Consider the following 21,216-nt stretch of genomic DNA (forward strand, 5'->3'; position numbering starts at 1 on the left):
CCAAGGATGAATACCCTTATCGAGGTAGATGCTCCTCTGTAAAGAAGCTCTCTCCAAGGATAATTTCCCTTGTCGAGGTAGATGCTCCTCTTACAGACGATGTGCCCTCCAAGGACTGAATACCTTTATCGAGGTAGATGCACTGACTTACAGAGAATGCGCCCTCTAAGGATGATCCCCTAGTCGAGGTAGATGCGCCTCTTGTAGAGGATGCACCCTCCAAGGATGAATACCCTTGTCGAGGTAGATGCGCCTCTTATAAAGAATGCGCCCTCCAAAGATGAATACCCTTGTCGAGGTAGATGCTCTTCCATAAGGACGCTCCCTCCAAGGATGATTCCCCTTATCGAGGTAGATGCTCCTCTTACAAAGGATGCTCCCTCCAAGAATGAGTCATGTCGAGGTAGATGTTCCTCTTACAGAGGACGCGCCCTCCAAGGATGATTCCCCTTGTCGAGGTAAATGTGCCTCTTGCAGAGGATGCGCCCTTCAAGGATAAATATCCTCGTCGAGTTAGATGCGCCTCTTACAGAGGATGCGCCATCCAAGGATGAATACCCTTATCGAGGTAGATGCGCCTCTTATAGAGGACGCGCCCTCCAAGGATGAATAGCCTTGTCGAGGTAGATGCTCCTCTTACAGAGGACGCGCCCTCCAAGGATACTTCCCCTTGTCTAGGTAGATGTGCCTCTTGCAGAGGATGTGCCCTTCAAGGATGAATACCCTTGTCGAGGTAGATGCGCCTCTTATTGAGGATGCGCCCTCCAAGGATGAATACCCTTGTCGAGGTAGATGTGCCTCTTACAGAGGATGCGCCCTTCAAGGATGAATACCCTTGTCGAGGTAGATGCTCCTCCATAAGGAAGCTCCCTCCAAGGATGATTCACCTTGTCGAGGTAGATGCTCCTCTTACAGAAGATGCGCCCTCCGAGGATGAATGCCCTTGTCGAGGTAGATGCTTCTCTGTAAGAAAGCTCCCTCCAGGGATAATTTCCCTTGTCGAGGTAGATGCGCCTCTTGCAGAGGATGCGCCCTCCAAGGATGAATACCCTTGTCGAGGTAGATGCTCCTCATATAGAGGACGCACCCTCCAAGGATAATTTCCCCTTGGGGAGGTAGATGTTCCTCGTACAGAGGACGCGCCCTGCAAGGTTGAATACCCTTGTCGAGGTGGACTCTCCTCTTATAGAGGACGCGCTCTCCAAAGATGATTCCCCTTCTTAAGGTAGATGCTCCTCTGATGGTGGACGTGCCCTCCAAGGATGAATATCCTTGTCAAGGTGGATGCTCCTCTTACAGAGGATGCGCTCTCCAAGGATGATTCCCCTTGTCGAGGTGGACACGCCTCTTGCAGAGAAAGCTCCCTCCAAGGATGAATACCCTTGTCGAGGTAGTTGCTCCTCTTATGGAGGATGCACCCTCCAAGGATGAATACCCTTGTCGAGCTAGATGCTTCCCTTATAGAAGACATGCCCTCCAGGAATGAATACCCTTATCAAGGTAGATGCTCCTCTTAGAGAGGACGCTCCCTCCAAGGATGAATACCCTTATCGAGGAAGATGCTCCTCTTATAGAGGAAGCTCCCTCCAAGGATGATTCCCCTTATGGAAGTAGACACGTCTCTTACAAAGGAAGCTCCCTCCAAGAATGATACCCTTGTCGAGGTGGATGCTCCACTTATAGAGAACGCGCCCCCAAGGATGTTACCTTGTCGAGGTGGACGCGCCTCTTACAGAGAAAGCTCCCTCCAAGGTTGATTACCTTTAATGAGGAAAACGTACCTCATACAAATGACGCGCCCTCCAAGATTGAATACCTTCTTCGAGCAAGACGCTCCTTGTAAAGATGACGCACCCTTGAAGGATGAATACCTTGTCGAGGTAGACACTCCTTTTACAAAGGAAGCGCCCTCCAAGAAAGTTACCTTTGTCGAGGAAGACGCTCCTCGTAAAGAGGTTGCACCCTATAATGATGTTACTTATTTGAGGAAGATGCTGCCACTATAAACGGTGCACTTTTTAAAAATAGATGATTGTAGAAGATAATAAAAGTTTTGACTTTGGTTTGAATAAATGAATCACACTATTGGTGGAAAAGACGAGGGCGGTGGTTTGGAGTTATGATTTGGCAAAAAGCAAGAAATCAAATATGGAGTGGTATTATGTCATCGGTGGAAGGATCACTCTCACCAATAAGGCACGTCCTCCTTGCATCAAAGATTATGTATTACTTGAAGATCAGAGAGCTAATCTTTTATTGTGGTCGTGCTTTTCTTAGAGCGGGCCCTCATATGATGACCCTTTCATGTTAAGGGGCACCCATGGGAAACCAATATTAGGATGAAAAATTTAGAGAAAACTCTCAAATCTTTGTTAATGGATTATGCTTTTTCAAGGTATGTGAGGTGCACGCTTTTGTACGATATCTCTTGTTTCTTACGCCGGGTTAGCTCATGTAAGCTTAGAGATGTGGTGCATAAGTGGTAAACCTCTCTAGACAAACCTAAGTTAAATCCATAAAGAAGAGAAGTGGTAGAGAGTGACATATGTTATGATGTAGGGTGTGAAGTTGTTGTATAGATTCATGACATATAAATTCATCCAAGACGTGCCCTATCATGTTCAAAGAAGAAATAGAGTAGGATGAAGAAAGAGGAATGAATAAGTTTGTAAGAGCATACCCTCAAATTGGCAGACGCTCATACAAATTTTTCAAGTTTGCTAGGGGGGGTTGAAAATTCCAATCCCATTTTCAATAGCATATGGAATTTGAGGGTAGTTGTTATGCCCAAAATTTGGTATAAACCTTGTTCGGGTCAAAACCGGGTCAATTGGTCAGAATTGGGATACTGGTGCCTAAAATTAAGGAAAAGATAAGGCATTTATTTTTTCATAAAGGAAGAAGACACGCCCTACAGATATGGGGAGGCGCGCCCTTATGCATACCAGAAAAGTAATGCTAACGCCTTACATAATCAAGGCGCGCCCTTATTGGTGAAGAAGGCGCGCCCTATTGATATATGAAGAAAGGAATTCAACTGATTCTTAGAGTTGTCCCTTAAGGTATCAGGGCGCACCTTAAGTGAGAAAGATAGCTTGGATGGGACTTCAACATGGTTACTTGGAAGAGTTCTTTGGATGATTCAAGGAAGAGGGAGATTATTATTGTTAGTGTATACTGAAAATATTTATTTAAAGTATGTACATTTATTTCTGGCCAGTTTATTTGAGAATCATTTGAATGTTTACATGTTGTCTAATATTATATATTGTGAACAATCTAGTATCAAATGGGATACAGAATATTAGATTGTTAAATACGGTTATATAATATAATAAGGTTCATAGCACAGGTGGTGTTGGACAATCCACTGGTATGGCTGTAGTATTATTTAGATTAGTTTATATTGACTAATAAATAATACTAGTATACTTTGTGTATATTGAACATGATCAAATTTAGAATTGTTCCCTTAATACTGATTAAGAAGGAGAACTAAGATTCTATGTTATTATTAATGCTTAGGTTCTTAATCCGGAAATAGTAATTGACACGTGTATATTATTTACATGCTTTGATTTATATATGAAATAATTCTTTTGAATTATATCATTATATTTTGGGTGATGGAATTATATACATGGTGGATATTATTTATTGAAGGAATCCATGTCCTGATAATATTCGGGTTAATGATATCCCCTTGAAAGCTCAAAAAGATTTAATTATGTGAAACCCTGCAGGTGGAATTTATTCTGGCATAATTAAATAAAGGTTGAGTGGATGATCAAGGATAAAAGATATTAATTAAATAAATTATCAGTAATTTATTTAATTAATGGACATATGATATTTTAAACATGGGGAATTTAATAAGCAAATAATATTGGAACTGAATTAATTAAATTACGGTATTAGGAAAGGTAGTGCAAATATTAATTCTTTAGTGGATTGAATTAATATTTAATTACATTGGGCTAGGCTCAAGATGTAATTAGAAGGCTCAACCTAATTATCCATGGTCCCTATTGTAACCTATATATATTCTTATTCTCTTCTTGCTTGGGATTGTGTGAAAACATATTGTAGCCACCAAGGAGCAAGAAGAGAGGATAACTTGAGAAGACGGAGGCCACACTTCGCTCAAGGGAATTTGGGAATACAATAGAAGAGCGTGGAATCAACCATTAACAAGGTAATCCTCTTTTTGTAATCTTTATCGTAAAATGTAGTAACACCATAAGTCTGTGGTTCCCAACAATTGGTATCAGAGCCTGGTAATGGGTTCTACGTTTTATGATATAATGTCCATGTCGTAATTATATATGCGTGTATATAGTGTTTTGCTTGTATTGGTTTTGATGCAGGTTGTTAATCCACTATTATGGCCATGTATATTTTAATTATGTGTTTGGATCCCACGTGGTTTAATCGTGGTTAATTTCTGTTTTGGTTTCCACGTGGTTTAATCGTGGTTGTAATTTACACGAGGGTTGATCGTGTTAGAATAGATTTTATAAAATTAGTTTTGTATTAGATCAATCTTTTTTGTAATTGTTCCGGGTATTTTGTAATAGTTATGTGCGATCGGAAATCAATTCCGGTAGTTTTTTGTTCCGCTGTGCGATTACAAGGGGCTGCTGTTGGTGTTTGGATCGAACAAAATCAAAACAAAACTCACAGAAAAGCAACAGGCGCGCGCGCTGTGGCAGTTGGGGCTGCTGGGGCCGCTGTGGCAGCTGGGGCTGCTGGGGCCGCTGCGGCAGCTGGGGCTGCTGGGGCTGCTGGGGATGCTGGAGATGCTGGGGATGCTGGGGCTGCTGGGGCTGCTAGGGCTGCTGGGGGCGTCGGGGCGCGCTTGGGGCAGATTTTTTTTTAAAGCTGGATTTTTTTTTCAAGGGCCATAATAGTGTAAAATTTATTTTAATTTTTTCCATTAAATTTTTAATTATTGCTTTAATTTATTGATTATGTGTGTCGTTAATTATGTGTGTAATTCCTTTAAAATTGCATGTTTAACTTAATTAGGACGACATGGACATAAATTTTATTTATTGCTTTGATTAAATGTTATATGTTGCTAAAATTATGTGTGTATTTTGAATGCATGATTAGACATAATTATAATGACATAGGACCCCATTTAATTTTAAAATTCCTCAATTTTAATAAAAAATTCTAAGTGGGAGAGAGAATTAATATGAAATCCCATGGTCTCCATTATTGGTTGAAGGTAATTTAATATAAAGACGAATATAAATTATATATACGTCACCCTTCCTGGCATGTAATTTATGGTGTCTAGAATGTTATAGAAATTACTAGAACAAACTTCTTAAATTAATTTTAAAAGGAATAAAATACGGATTTTCTTTATTTCTGATTTGGGCGATTTTGTCAAAAACGAGTTCATCGAACTTGTAAGGCTGTGGGTTTTAAGCGAGACCGATGTGACTCCTCCGCTACCTGGAAATCAAACCATTGATGAATATTGAATTGAAGTATTATATTCAAGGCAAAATTACGAATATTGGAAGGTATACACGCCACCCATCGTGGCATACCAAGTTCCATAGATTTCAAATAATTTAAGATTTGATGATGGTATACACTTAGCTATGAAAAATAATATAGTCCACCCCAACGTGACATATTGTTTAGTAATAGGACCGAAGTAACATTTAAACAAAATTAGGTGGTATATATGTCACACATCGTGGCGTACCAAAAGCTAATGGTGTTTATATGTTAGTGCATTAAATTTTAATAATTGTTAGAGGAATCAATAGATCTTAATAATTAATGCACCCTTATTTATGTGATGTTTTTATGCATGATTCTCAGGATAAAATGGGTTTTAATCCACTATTCACCATACTTAAGGGTAACAAACTTACCGGACCTAACTATATTGAATGGAAACGAAATTTGGACATTGTGTTGACTGCTGAGGAGTACAAGTTTTGCACTTATGAACCCAAGCCTGAACAGCCTGCTGTTGATGCTCCTGAAGATGAGAAAGAGTATTATAAATGATGGATTAAGGCTGATGAAATGTCGCGATGTTACATTCTGGCAGCAATGTCGGGTGTTTTGCAGCATCAGCATCAGTCTATGGCCACTGCTTCGGATATGCTCTTTAATCTCAAGGAACTTTTTGGAGATCAGAATAGGGCTGCTAGGCAAGTAGCCATGAAGGCTTTAATGAACACTCAGATGGCTGAAGAAACACCTGTAAGGGATCATGTTCTCAAGATGATGTCACATCTAAATGAGATAGAGATCCTTGGTGCTGAACTTGACGGGGAAACCCAGATTGACATTATCCTTATGAGCTTGTCCAAGAGTTTTGAGCAGTTCCGCTTGAATTACAACATGAACAAGAGGCAGTATAGTCTCGCGGAACTGCTGACAGAACTTCAAGAAACTAAAGGATTATTTCGGCAGAGTGTTCAAGTGAATGTGGTTGAGAAAGGTTCTTCCTCTAAGCCGAAAGGTATTAAGAAGAAGAAAAAGGCTCAAATACAGAAAGTTGTGAAGGCAGTGGGAGTTCAAGGTGGTGTGAAAAAGCATAAGGGAAAGTGCTTCAGGTGCAAACAGTCAGGTCACTGGAAACAAGATTGTCATCTTCCTAAGAAGACAAACAATACTGGTATATATCTTTCTCTAGTTACAGAAACATTTATAGCGGCTATATCTACGAGCACTTGGTGTGTAGATACAGGAGCCATTGATCATGTTTGTAATTCTATGTAGGGGTTCCAACTATCTAGAATGCTTAGATACGTGTTCATGGAAGATGCTACGAAAGTAGCAGTAGTTGCAGTAGGAGTTATTCATTTATCTTTTGGTTCTAATAGGATTTTGGTTTTGAGCAATAGTCTTTATGTACCTTCTTTTAGAAGGAATTTAATTTTGGTTTCTAAACTTGCTTTGGATGGTTATAATGTTTATTTGGATCATAATGTTTCTATTATGATGAATAAACGAATTATATGTTCTGGAACATTGCAAGACAATTTGTATATAATTAATCCTAGTCAACCTGCACTGCAACTGCAATATAGGGAATTGAACAACACATCTTCTAACTCTACTAAAAGAAAGGAACCTTCTAGTTTGAACCAAACATATCTTTGGCACTTGAGATTAGGTCATATTAACTTGAGAAGGATTCAAAGACTGGTAGTAGACGGGCCTTTAAGCTCATTGGCAGTGGAGCCATTTCCAGTTTGTGAATCCTGCTTGGAAGGTAAAATGACTAATAGGCCTTTCAAGGCAAAGGGGAATAGAGCCAAACAAGTGTTAGAATTGGTTCACTCTGATTTATGTGGACCCATGAATATCCAAACAAGAGGTGGTTATAAGTATTTCGTCACTTTTATTCATGATTATTCTAGATATGGGTACGTTTATTTATTGCGCCATAAGTCTGAGTGCTTTGATAAGTTCAAAGAGTACAAAGCTAAAACGGAGAAGCGACTTAATAAAAGTATCAAGTCACTACGATCAGATCGTGGTGGCGAATACTTGCTTGGAGAATTTAGGGAATATTTATCAGAAAATGGGATAGAATCCCAATTAACTGCACCAGGCACACCCCAGCAGAACGGTGTAGCAGAGAGAAGGAACCGGACTCTTTTAGAGAGTGTTAGATCGATGTTGAGTTATTCGGATTTACCCAAGTCGTTTTGGGGACATGCCTTAGAGACAGCAGCTTATCTTCTGAACTTAGTACCTTCTAAATCGGTTCCTAAAACCCCCTTAGAACTGTGGATCGGGATAAACCGAGTCTAAGACACATTCGGATATGGGGTTGTCCAGCACATGTGCTGAACAAGAACACGACTATGTTAGAATCTCGTATAGAAGTAAAGTGTTTGTAGGCTACCCCATGGGAATGAAAGGTTATTTATTTTATAGTTCGAAGAGTCGAGATGTTATTTTTAGCACCAATGCAAGATTCTTAGAGGAGGACTATATAATGAATCACAAACCCATGAGTAGTGTTGTTTTAGAGGAACTAGTGGGAGGGACAGATAATACCCATAAAGTTGTAGTACAAGTAGAACAACCACAACAAAATATACAACCTGTCACTAATACGGCACCAGTGCCTCGTCGTAGTGGGAGGGTTGTTCAACAGCCTGATAGATTCATGTTTTTGGGAGAGTCTTCAGACTTGGTCTCTGGTGAACATGATGATGATCCCCATACATACGAAGAGGCTATACAAGACAAAGATGCAGATCTTTGGCAAAAGGCAATAGAATTTGAGATGGAATCAATGTATTCTGATCAGGTCTGGGAGCTCGTGGAACCACCCAAAGGTATAAAACCTATTGGATGTAAGTGGATCTACAAGAAAAAGAGGGGATTAGATAAAAAGGTGAAAGCCTGGAAAGCAAGACTTGTTGCGAAAGGGTATACTCAGAAAGAAGGTATCGATTATGAGGAAACCTTTTCGCCGGTAGTCATGCTTAAGTCAATCCATATTCTTTTATCTATTGCAACTCATCTCGATTATGAGATTTGGCAAATGGATGTCAAGATAGCTTTCCTTAATGGAAGTCTTGAAGAAACCATCTATATTCAGCAACCAAAGGGATTCATTAAAGAAGGCCAAGAGCATCTTGTATGTAAGCTTAAGAGGTCTATTTATGGACTTAAATAAGCTTTTAGGTATTGGAACATTCGTTTTGATCAGGCAGTCCAGTCGTATGGATTTGATCAAAGTCCAAGCGAAGCATGCGTGTATAAGAGATGTGAGGGAAATGCAGTGGTTTTTCTAGTACTATATGTTGATGACATTTTACTCATTGGAAACAATGTTAAGATGTTGTCTTCAATAAAGGCATGGTTTTTCAAACAATTTGAAATGAAGGACTTAGGTGAAGCAGCATACATCCTTGGGATCAAAGTTATAAGGGATCGCAAGAAAAGGATGTTGGTTTTATCTCAGGAGCCCTACATAGATGATGTATTAGCTCGTTTTAACATGCAGGACTCCAAGAAGGGTAATTTACCTTTCAGACATGGAATTTCTCTATCAAAGAATCAGTGCCCTTCGACACCTAAGGAGATAGAGAACATGAAGGCAGTTCCTTATGCTTTGGCATGTGGAAGCCTAATGTATGCTATGTTATTACGAGGCCTGATATCTGCTTTGCCGTGGGCATGGTTAGCCGATACCAGTCAAACCCAGGACAGGAACATTGGAGTGCAGTAAAAACAATACTCAAGTACCTGCGAAGGACTAAGGAGTATATGTTAGTTTACAAGTCCTCTGATTTATTGCCTCTGGGATATACTGATTCAGATTTCCAGACAGATAAGGATAAGAGAAAATCCACCTCGGGATGTGTTTTTACTTTGGGAGGTGGAGCCGTAATATGGAGGAGTGTGAAGCAGAAATGCATTACAGACTCAACCATGGAAGCCAAATATGTGGCAGCCTCTGAGGCAGCCAAAGAGGATATATGGTTCCCAAACTTCCTGCTGGATTTGGATGTGGTTCCTAATTTACCACGGCAAATCACGTTTTATTGTGATAATACTGGTGCTGTGGCAAATACCAGAGAACCACAGGCCCATAAGGCAACAAAACACATAGAGCGTAAGTATCACCTCATACGGAAGTTCGTTAAGCGAGGAGATATCATTGTGGCTGATATAGCATCAAAGGATAACCGAGCAGATCCTTTCATGAAGAGCTTACCAGCTAAGGCTTTTCAGAAGCACGTAAAAGCGCTAGGAGTCAGATACTTGGTCACATAGTTATATAGTTGGTAGTGGATTACTTGTAATAAACGCTGATATATTCAAAGAAAATCTTGAGTATAAGTGGGAGATTGTTAGGGTTTATACTGAAATATTCGTTTGAAGTATATACTTTAATAATAAATTATTTTAGAATCTTGAATGCATCTTTTCACATAGTCTGTATATTATATATTGTAGACAATCTAGTATCAAATGGGATAGCAGAAGATTAGATTGTCAAACTCCTTATATAATATAATAAAGGTTCACAGTCTAATTGGTATTAGACAAACCACTGGAACGGCTGAAGTATTATTTAGAAATATTTTATCTTAACTATTGAATAATACTTGTATACTTTGTGTATATTGAACGGGATCAAAATAGTAGAATAATTGTTTCTTTTATTCTGACAATAAAGAAGAACTAAGATTCTACGATATTATTATTGCTTAGGTTCTTAATCTGGATGTAGTAATTGACACTTGTATTTAATGCACATGCCTTGATTCATACATTAAGTAATTTGTTTTAAATTACGAATTTATGTATTGGTAAATGACATCATATGCAGAGTGGGATATTAACTATAAAAGGAAACTGTGTGCGAAAAATATATTCGGGTGATGATGTCCTCTTGAAAGCTCATAATGATAATTATGCTTTAGTCCTGCAGGCAGATTTGTTCTTGAATAATTATAAGGTTGAGTGGATGATCAAGGATAAAATATATTGATTAAATTAATTGTCAGAAATTAATTTAATTAATGTACATGCGATATCTTAAACATGGGGAATTTATAAGCAATTAATATGGGAGCCGAATTAAATAATTAATTTACGGAATTAGGAAAGGTAGTGCAAATATTAATTCTTTAGTGGATTGAATTAATATTTAATGACATTGGGCTTGGCCCGGAATGTCATTGGAAGGCCTGACCTAATGGTCCATGATCCCTACTGTAGCCTATATATATTCTCATTCTCCTAAAGCTAGGGTGAACACACAAAAAACGAAATCACATCCTAGGGTATGAGAGAGGGAGCCATTTTTCTCAAGGAGCCAGCTAGGGTTTTGGAATTTCGGAGCTTTGGGAGAGGTACACCTTGGGAGATCGAAGCCCACACTTCGTCCAAGGAGAATCAAGGAATACAGTAGAAGACGTAGATTTGAATCGCTTGCGTCGTAGCGATTAAGATTAATGTTCTATTCATACTCTTTTAATTAATATCATAAAATGCAGGGCCAAGATTCGATAGTTCCAACATATGCAGCAAATGCCTTACCCTTGAAAGGTATACACGCCACCCATCGTGGCGTACCAAGTTCCATAGATTTCGAATAATTTAAGATTTGATGATGGTATAGACTTAGCTATGAAAAATAATATACACCACCCAACGTGGCATATTGTTTAGTAATAGGACCGAAGTAACATTTAAACAAATTTAGGTGGTATACATGTCACACATCGTGGCGTACCAGAAACTTATGGTGTTTAGATGTTAGTGCATTTAATTTTAACAATTGTTAGAGGAATCAATAGGTCTTAATATTTAATGCACCCTTATTTATGTGTAATGTGATGTATTTTTATGCATGATTCTCAGGATAAAATGGGCTTTAATCCACTATTCACCATACTTAAGGATAACAAACTTACCGGACCTAACTATATTGAATGGAAACGAAATTTGGACATTGTGTTGACTGTTGAGGAGTACAAGTTTTACACTTATGAACCCAAGCCTGATCAGCATGCTGCTGATGCTCCTGAAGATGAGAAAGAGTCTTATAAACGGTGGATTAAGGCTGATGAGATGTCGCGATTTTACATTCTGGCAGCAATGTCGGGTGTTTTGCAGCATCAGCATCAGTCTATGGTCACTGCTTCGGATATGCTCTTTAATCTCAAGGAACTTTTTGGAGATCAGAATAGGGCTGCTAGGCAAGTAGCCATGAAGGCTTTAATGAACACTCAGATGGCTGAAGGCACACCTGTAAGGGATCATGTTCTCAAGATGATGTCTCATCTGAATGAGATAGAGATCCTTGGTGCTGAACTTGATGGGGAAACCCAGATTGACATTATCCTTATGAGCTTGTACAAGAGTTTTGAGCAGTTCCGCTTGAATTACAACATGAACAAGAGGCAGTATAGTCTCGCGGAACTGCTGACAGAACTTCAGGCAGCTGAAGGATTATTTCGGCAGAGTGTTCAAGTGAATGTGGCTGAGAAAGGTTCTTCCTCTAAGCCGAAAGGTATTAAGAAGAAAAAAAAGGCTCAGACACAGAAAGCTGTGAAGGCAGTGGGAGTTCAGGGTGGTGTGAAAAAGCCTAAGGGAAAGTGCTTCAGATGCAAACAGTCAGGTCACTGGAAACAGGATTGTCCTCTTCCTAAGAAGACAAACAATACTGGTATGTCTCTTTCTCTAGTTACAGAAACATTTATAGCGGCTATATCTACGAGCACTTGGTGTGTAGATGCAGGAGCCACTGATCATGTTTGTAATTCTATGCAGGGGTTCCAGCTATCCAGAATGCTTAGAGATGGTGAGATATACGTGTTCATGGGAGATGCTACGAAAGTAGCAGTAGTTGCAGTAGGAGTTATTCATTTATCTTTTGGTTCTGATAGGATTTTGGTTTTGAACAATTGTCTTTATGTACCTTCTCTTAGAAGGAATTTAATTTCGATTTCTAAACTTGCTTTGGATGGTTATAATGTTTGTTTGGATCGTAATGTTTCTATTATGATGAATAAACGAATTATATGTTCTGGTACATTGCAAGACAATTTATATATAATTAATCCTAGTCAACCTGCACTGCAACTGCAATTTAGGGAATTGAACAACACATCTTCTAACTCTACTAAAAGAAAGGAACCTTCTAGTTTGAACCAAACATATCTTTGGCACTTGAGATTAGGTCATATTAACTTGAGGAGGATTCAAAGACTGGTAGTAGACGGGCCTTTAAGCTCATTGGCAGTGGAGCCATTTCCAGTTTGTGAATCCTGCTTGGAAGGTAAAATGACTAATAGGCCTTTCAAGGCAAAGGGGAATAGAGCCAAACAAGTATTAGAATTGGTTCACTCTGATTTATGTGGACCCATGAATATCCAAGCAAGAGGTGGTTATGAATATTTTGTCACTTTCGTTGATGATTATTCTAGATATGGGTACGTTTATTTGTTGCGCCGTAAGTCTGGGTGCTTTGATAAGTTCAAAGAGTATAAAGCTAAAACGGAGAAGCGACTTAATAAAAGTATCAAGTCACTACGATCAGATCGTGGTGGCGAATACTTGCTTGGAGAATTTAGGGAATATTTATCAGAAAATGGGATAGAATCCCAGTTAACTGCATCAGGCACACCCCAGCAGAACGGTGTAGCAGAGAGAAGGAACCGGACTCTTTTAGAGAGTGTTAGATCGATGATGAGTTATTCAGATTTACCCAAGTCATTTTGGGGACATGCCTTAGAGACACCAGCTTATCTTCTGAACTTAGTACCTTCTAAGTCGGTTCCTAAAACCCCCTTAGAATTGTGGACCAGGGATAAACCGAGTCTAAGACATATTCGAATATGGGGTTGTCCAGCACATGTGCTGAACAAGAACGCGACTAAGTTAGAATCTCGTACAGAAGTAAAGTTGTTTGTAGGCTACCCCATGGGAACGAAAGGATATTTATTTTATAGTCCGAAGAATCGGGATGTCATTGTTAGCACCAATGCAAGATTCTTGGAGGAGGACTATATAATGAATCACAAACCCATGAGTAGTGTCGTTTTAGAGGAACCAGTGGGAGGGACAAATAATACCCATGAAGCTGTAGTACAAGTAGAACAACCACAACATAATGTACAACCTGTCACTAATACCGCACCAGTGCCTCGTCGTAGTGGGAGGGTTGTTCAACAGCCTGATAGATTCATGTTTTTGGGAGAGTCTTCAGACTTGGTCCCTGATGAACATGATGATGATCCCCGTACATACAAAGAGGCAGTACAAGACAAAGATGCAGATCTTTGGCAAAAGGTGATGATATCTGAGATAGAATCAATGTATTCTAATCAGGTCTGGGAGCTCGTGGAACCACCCAAAGGTATAAAACCTATTGGATGTAAGTGGATCTACAAGAAAAAAAGGGGATTAGATAAAAAGGTGAAAGCCTGGAAAGCAAGACTTGTTGCGAAAGGGTATACTCAGAAAGAAGGTATCGATTATGAGGAAACCTTTTCACCGGTAGTCATGCTTAAGTCAATCTGTATTCTTTTATCTATAGCAGCTCATCTCGATTATGAGATTTGGCAAATGGATGTCAAGACAGCTTTTCTTAATGGAAGTCTTGAAGAAACCATCTAAATGTAGCAACCAAAAGGATTCATTAAGGAAGGCCAAGAGCATCTGGTATATAAGCTTAAGAGGTCTATTTATGGACTTAAACAAGCTTCTAGAGACTGGAATATTCATTTTGATCAGGCAGTCCAGTCATATGGATTTGACCAAAGTCCAAGCGAATCGTGCGTGTATAAGAGAAGTGAAGGTAATGTAGTGGTTTTTCTAGTACTATATGTAGATGATATTTTACTCATTGGAAACAATGTTGAGATGTTGTCATCAGTAAAGGCATGGTTGTTCAAACAATTTGACATGAAGGACTTAGGTGAAGCGGCATACATCCTTGGGATCAAAGTTATAAGGGATCGCAAGAAAAGGATGTTGGCTTTATCTCAAGAGCCCTACATTGATGAAGTATTAGCTCGTTTTAACATGCAGAACTCCAAGAAAGGTTTTTTACCTTTTAAGCATGGAGTTGCTCTATCTAAGAAGCAGTGTCCTTCGACACCTAAGGGTATAGAGAGTATGAAAGCAGTTCCTTATGCTTCAGCATGTGGAAGCTTAATGTATGCTATATTATGTACGAGGCCTGACATCTGCTTTGCTGTAGGCATGGTTAGTAGATATCAGTCGAACCCAGGTCAGGAACATTGGAGTGCGGTAAAAACTATACTCAAGTACCTGAGAAGGACTAAGGAGTATATGTTAATTTACAAGGTCTCAGATCTATTTCCTTTAGGATATACTGATTCAGATTTCCAATCAGATAGGGATAAAAGGAAATCAACCTCGGGATATGTTTTTACTTTGGGAGGTGGAGCCGTTATATGGAGGAGTGTAAAGCAGAAATGCATTGCAGACTCCACCATGGAGGTCGGGTACGTGGCGGCCTCTGAGGCTGCCAAGGAGGCTGTATGGTTCAGGAACTTCCTTTTGGACTTAGATGTGGTACCTAATTTGCCTAGGAGCTTGACGGTGTATTGTGATAACACTGGTGCTGTGGCAAATTCAACGGAACCGCGAGACCACAAAGCAGCTAAACATATTGAACGTAAGTATCATCTCATACGAGGAATCGTAAAGCGAGGGGATATAGTTGTGGCTCACATATCATCAGAAGACAACCGAGCAGATCCTTTCACAAAGAGCTTGCCAACCAAGGTTTTTGACAAGCATGTGGAAGCGATAGGAGTCAGATGGATGGACACATAGATTTTTATGTAATAGTGGATTAAATAAACACTGATGTACACATAGAATATTTTGAGTATAAGTGGGAGATTGTTAGTGTATACTGAAAATATTTATTTGAAATATGTACATTTATTTCTGGCCAGTTTATTTGAGAATCATTTGAATGTTTACATGTTGTCTAATATTATATATTGTGAACAATCTAGTATCAAATGGGATACAGAATATTAGATTGTTAAATATGGTTATATAATATAATAAGGTTCACAGCACAGGTGGTGTTGGACAATCCACTGGTATGGCTGTAGTATTATTTAGATTAGTTTATATTGACTAATAAATAATACTAGTATACTTTGTGTATATTGAACATGATCAAATTTAGAATTGTTCCCTTAATACTGATTAAGAAGGAGAACTAAGATTCTATGTTATTATTAATGCTTAGGTTCTTAATCCGGAAATAGTAATTGACACGTGTATATTATTTACATGCTTTGATTTATATATGAAATAATTCTTTTGAATTATATCATTATATTTTGGGTGATGGAATTATATACATGGTGGATATTATTTATTGAAGGAATCCATGTCCTGATAATATTCGGGTTAATGATGTCCCCTTGAAAGCTCAAAAAGATTTAATTATGTGAAACCCTGCAGGTGGAATTTATTCTGGCATAATTAAATAAAGGTTGAGTGGATGATCAAGGATAAAAGATATTAATTAAATAAATTATCAGTAATTTATTTAATTAATGGACATATGATATTTTAAACATAGGGAATTTAATAAGCAATAATATTGGAACCGAATTAATTAAATTACGGTATTAGGAAAGGTAGTGCAAATATTAATTCTTTAGTGGATTGAATTAATATTTAATTACATTGGGCTAGGCTCAAGATGTAATTAGAAGGCCCAACCTAATTATCCATGGTGCCTATTGTAGCCTATATATATTCTTATTCTCTTCTTGCTTGGGATTGTGTGAAAACATATTGTAGCCACCAAGGAGCAAGAAGAGAGGATAACTTGAGAAGACGGAGGCCACACTTCGCTCAAGGGAATTTGGGAATACAATAGAAGAGCGTGGAATCAACCATTAACAAGGTAATCCTCTTTTCGTAATCTTTATCATAAAACGTAGTAACACCCTAAGTCCGTGGTTCCCAACAATTATTACTAACCTATTTGCTATAGGTACTCTATTGAAGAACTCCTTTCTGTAATGCAACCACAGAAAGGCGGTGTCCGTGGTCAGAGACCTCTAGGGGTATGCCTGGACGGAAGGCCTCCTCCTGTAGTTAATGGGTATCCTTATTGGGGATGTGGGGTGAACTTTGGTGTGTGCTTTGGGAACTTTGTCTCTTTAGTTAACGGGTGTCCTCTTTGGGAGACTTCGGAGTATCCTACACTTTGCACCCAAAATCTTGGGATCACTTGTCCTGCAATCTGGTAGGAGCTTCTTATCCGGGGGACAAGGCTGCGTCCAACATTTGGGGTGAACCACGCTATACCTGCATCCACGGATTAGAGAAATAACTGGTAGCGGAGGGTTATCCTTGGCCAGGGAGATGCCTTATCCATGAAGTCTCGAAGTCGTGGACGAGCCTTGGGCCTTTGTGGTAGGGCCTCATTGGCAGACATTCCTAAAGCTAGTAGAAGATGATTTCCAGTAGATTTCCTTTTGGGCCTCGGGACAAGAGATCTCAGCCTATTAGGTTTTTTGTTCCCCAAGAACTATATTGGCTTGAGTCCCTATAAATAGGGAAACATAGGAAAATTGCAAGGGGGGAGAAGCGAGAGCGCAAAGGAGCCACCACTAACCCTAAACAATCTCAGCCCCCAATTCATCACAACCACCACACTCCGCTCACTTTTTAGGAGAAGAACCACCATCATAGATCTTGATTCCGGTGACAAAACTCAAATTTAATTGTTACCAAATTCCTCCGTCAACAATGACAATGAGGAATTTGGAAACTATGCACTCAAGGCCTTAGAACAAGGAGAGTCATCCTCATCAGAAACAGAGGTACCAACTCTTACCACCATTTATTTAAATACAAGTCAATATAAAGATATTGTTAAAGAAATGACCATAGAAATGTTCCACATCCATACTAGCATGGTGGAAGCTACTGAGGAGGTTAGTAGGCTGTCAAAAACTAACGAAAAGCTTGAGATTGAGAAACAAGATTTGGAGCTGCAGCTTGTTGAGTTTGAAACTGTCAAGAAGGAAATGAATATTTAAAGAACAAGCTGAAGTCAACGGGTGTCCTCGTTGGGAGACTTCGGAGTATCCTACACTTTGCACCCAAAAGTTTGGGATCACTTTTCCTGCAATCTGGTAGGGGCTCCTTATCCGGGGGACAAGGCTGCATCCAACATTTGGGGTGAATCATGCTATACTTGCGTCCACGGATTAGAGAAATAGCTGGTAGCGGAGGGTTATCCTTGGCCAGGGAGATGCCTTATCCGTAAAGTCTCGAAGTCGTGGACGAGCCTTGGGCCTTTGTGGTAGGGCCTCATCGGCGGACATTCCTAAAGCTAGTAGAAGACGTTTTCCAGTAGATTTCCTACTGGGCCTCGGGACAAGAGATCTAAGCCTATTAGGTTTCTTGTTCCCCAAGAACTACATTAGCTTGATTCCCTATAAATAGGGAAACGTAGGGAAATTGCAAGGGGGAGAAGCGAGAGCGCAAATGAGCCACCACTAACACTAAGCAATCTCAGCAACCACCACACTCCACTCACTTTTCAGGAGAAGAACTACCATCATAGATCTTGATTCCGGCGACGAAACTCAAATTTTATTATTACCAAATTCCTCCGTCAACAATGACAATGAGGAATTTGGAAACTATGCACTCAAGGCCTTAGAACAAGGAGAGTCATCATCATCAAAAATAGAGGTACCAACTCTTACCACCATTATTTATTTAAATACAAGTCAATATAAAGAGACTGTTGAAAAAATGAGCATGGAAATGTTCCACATACATACTAGCATGGTGGAAGCTATTGAGGAGGTTAGTAGGTTCTCAAAAACTAATGAAAAGCTTGAGATTGAGAAACAAGATTTGGAGCTGCAGCTTGTTGAGTTTGAAACTGTCAAGCAGGAAATGAATATTTGAAGAACAAGCTAAAGTGTGCTAGTGAAATAGAAGCTGTGTTGAGGGAAAAGATATAGAAGAATGAAGTGAAGTTGAAGTCTTTCAGAAATGCTTCTCAGTTGGTTGGTCAGTACTATGAGAAAAACAAGTCATGTGCTAACATAGACGTTGGCCTTGACTATGATACATTGAACAATAACAAGAAAAATGAAAGTGACAGAGGCAAAGCAATTGCAAATGAAGATGTCCCAGTTATGCTGAGGAAAATGGAATCACCTGTGTTCAAGGCATGTGAAGTCAATTTCAGTGAAGAGGAGTTGGTCATCAAGAAAGAACTTGAAGATGAAGATAAAGAAATGAAAAATAAGGAAACCACTCCTGCTACTGAAAGTGAGAAGAATCCCATGGTTAACCAAGTCCCCAAGACACCTGTCAAAGAAGTCAAGACTGAGAATACATGAAGGAAGGAAAAGAACAGGAATGTCAAGATAGGAGTAAACAAAAGCAACAATTTTGCATTTGTTGCAGATGCTCCCAGAAAGCAATGTCAGAAATGTGGCTCATCAAATCATCTAACTCACCTTTGTAAAAAAGATGTTAGCAAGCCAAAAGTGGGAGCCTGCAAGTACAATGAAGCAAATGCAGAAGACCCTTACTCATTTTGTGACAAATTTGACTGCATATCTTGCAACATGAAAGTGATGACAAGTTGTCATAAATTGAGAGTACATTTGAAATATGTAAATTTTGAATCTTCAGAAAAAAGGAAAATGCAAAACAATCTGTTCACACTGTTCCTTCTGAATCAACATATTCTAGTTTTGCAAATTCTGTTAGCAAGAAAAAAGTACCCAACACTGCTTGGGTAGCTAAACATACTTAATCCTCATTGTGTGCAGGGAAAAATGAAGAGAGACATATGGATCATAGACAGTGGATGTTCAAGACATATGACAGGTGATAAGGACCCTGCTATCATAATTTGAGGAGATGGCTGGCCCATTGGTGACCTTTGGAGACAACAACAACAACAACAACAACAACAACAACAACAAAATATTCACAATGGGATATGGAAATTTAGTTTCTTGAAATATTGTCACTGAAGATGTAGCACTGATGTTGGTTTAGAAGTGAATCTCCTGAGTGTCGGTCAATTCACAGATAGAGGATTCAATGTTGCATTTGACAAAGGAGATTTTTCAATAATCAGCAAAAAGACTGGTGAAATTGTTTTGAAAGGAGCAAGAAATGGAAGTTTATTTGTTACAAATTTACACTCACAAAATAAGGAAGGAATATGTTGCTTCTACACCAAGGAATCTATAGAGCAAAGCAAACTGTGGCACAAAAAGCTCTCTCACCTGAGTTACAAAGCAATCAACACCCTGGTGAAAAAGGGGTTAGTGAGAGACATGCCAAATCTGGAGTTTGCTTAAAATGGAGTTTGTGAGGCTTGTCAAAAAAGGAAAATGAAGAAATCAAGTCACAAGAGTAAAACTGTGAATTTCATAAATGCACTTTTGCAACTTATCCACATGGACTTATTCGGACCAATTAATGTCTTATCAATTTCAAGGAAGAAATATGCACTTATGATTGTGGATGACTACTCAAGGTACACATGGTTAGAATTTATGCATTCCAAGGATGAAACTCCACACATCATAATTGAGCACATCAAGAAGATTGAGAAGCAGGCTGAAGATCAGAGATGTGTAAAGAGATTGAGGAGTGATAATGGCACATAATTCAGAAATGCAACTTTAAGTGAATTCTGTAAAGACAAGGGCATTGTTCAAGAATTCTCAGCTGCTAGAACACCTCAGTAAAATGGGGTAGTTGAGAGGAAGAATAGAACACTAGTAGAGGCTGCTAGACTAAATGTTGCAAGATGCCAAACTGCCAACAAGTTTTTGGGAGAAAGCTGTTAACACTGCATGCTATACTAAAAATGGATATCACATTAACAAGAATCTTGGCAAATCACCCTACTCAATATTATCTAAAAGAAAGCCTACTGTGAAGCATCTTCATGTGTTTGGAAGTAAGTGCTATATTTTAAAAGACAATTCCGGATATGTGGGAAAATTTGACTCCAAGATTTTTGAAGCAATTTTTCTGGGATATTCATTGGAGAGAACTGCCTACAAAGTCTATGTGCTTGAACGAAAGAAAATTACGGAAAGCACAGATGTGACTTTTGATGATGACAAGTGTCCAGGCTTGAAATGCCTTGATGAAAATGAAGTTGAGGCCCTTAAATTTGTAAATCTCAACATTGATAGTGATTCTGAAGATGAAGCTGAAGTCAACACAAGCAACATAATTGATGAAGAGTCAACTGAACAAGTGAATCATGAGAATAAAAGCTCATCTCAAACACCTGAATTTGATAGGATAAACTCATGGGGAGAAAGAGGAGAAAGTTCTGCAAGTCATGCCAATGATGAAGAAAATGCAGAAAATTCAAGTCAACAAACTCACACCATGAAATGGGATAGAAGTCACACAAGAAAAAAAATTATTGATGATCCAAATGCTGGAGAGAGGACTAGAAGTGTAACTGCAAATGAATGTCTACATACATGTTTTCTTTCACAAGTTGAGCCTAAAAAACTGAGGAAGCTCTACTTGATCATGATTGGATATCTGCTATGAAAGAGAAGCTAAATCAGTTTGGAAGTTGGTTTCTGCACCAAAGAGAAGAAGTGTAATTGGAATAAAGTGGGTGTTTAGGAACAAAATGGATGAAAATGGGATTGTGACAAGAGACAAAGTAAGGTTGGT

The sequence above is a fragment of the Apium graveolens genome, chromosome 3 (assembly GCF_009905375.1).
Source record: "Apium graveolens cultivar Ventura chromosome 3, ASM990537v1, whole genome shotgun sequence".
Classification (NCBI taxonomy): Eukaryota; Viridiplantae; Streptophyta; class Magnoliopsida; order Apiales; family Apiaceae; genus Apium; species Apium graveolens.